Source organism: Schistocerca serialis, chromosome 4 (assembly GCF_023864345.2).
Source record: "Schistocerca serialis cubense isolate TAMUIC-IGC-003099 chromosome 4, iqSchSeri2.2, whole genome shotgun sequence".
In the NCBI taxonomy this organism is placed as follows: domain Eukaryota; kingdom Metazoa; phylum Arthropoda; class Insecta; order Orthoptera; family Acrididae; genus Schistocerca; species Schistocerca serialis.
Genome location: NC_064641.1, coordinates 414682227 through 414683116, shown reverse-complemented (window position 1 = coordinate 414683116; position 890 = coordinate 414682227). Strand labels below are relative to the sequence as shown.

At 51.8% G+C, this 890-nt stretch overlaps 1 non-coding gene across 1 annotated transcript in view; it reads left to right on the top strand.

Annotated features, from left to right (window-relative positions):
- Positions 1-890, top strand: part of LOC126476810 (small subunit ribosomal RNA) — a 1909-nt gene continuing 1019 nt past the window's right edge. The window contains exon 1 of the ribosomal RNA XR_007587251.1: positions 1-890. This exon is cut by the window's right edge and continues 1019 nt beyond it. This is a non-coding gene — a ribosomal RNA (small subunit ribosomal RNA).

The following is an 890-nucleotide window of genomic DNA, read 5'->3' as shown; positions in this document are numbered from 1 at the left end:
TCCCTGGTTGATCCTGCCAGTAGTCATATGCTTGTCTCAAAGATTAAGCCATGCATGTCTCAGTACAAGCCGCATTAAGGTGAAACCGCGAATGGCTCATTAAATCAGTTATGGTTCCTTAGATCGTACCCACGTTACTTGGATAACTGTGGTAATTCTAGAGCTAATACATGCAAACAGAGTCCCGACCAGAGATGGAAGGGACGCTTTTATTAGATCAAAACCAATCGGTCGGCTCGTCCGGTCCGTTTGCCTTGGTGACTCTGAATAACTTTGGGCTGATCGCACGGTCCTCGTACCGGCGACGCATCTTTCAAATGTCTGCCTTATCAACTGTCGATGGTAGGTTCTGCGCCTACCATGGTTGTAACGGGTAACGGGGAATCAGGGTTCGATTCCGGAGAGGGAGCCTGAGAAACGGCTACCACATCCAAGGAAGGCAGCAGGCGCGCAAATTACCCACTCCCGGCACGGGGAGGTAGTGACGAAAAATAACGATACGGGACTCATCCGAGGCCCCGTAATCGGAATGAGTACACTTTAAATCCTTTAACGAGTATCTATTGGAGGGCAAGTCTGGTGCCAGCAGCCGCGGTAATTCCAGCTCCAATAGCGTATATTAAAGTTGTTGCGGTTAAAAAGCTCGTAGTTGGATTTGTGTCCCACGCTGTTGGTTCACCGCCCGTCGGTGTTTAACTGGCATGTATCGTGGGACGTCCTGCCGGTGGGGCGAGCCGAAGGCGTGCGACCGCCTCGTGCGTGCTCGTGCGTCCCGAGGCGGACCCCGTTGAAATCCTACCAGGGTGCTCTTTATTGAGTGTCTCGGTGGGCCGGCACGTTTACTTTGAACAAATTAGAGTGCTTAAAGCAGGCAAGCCCGCCTGAATACT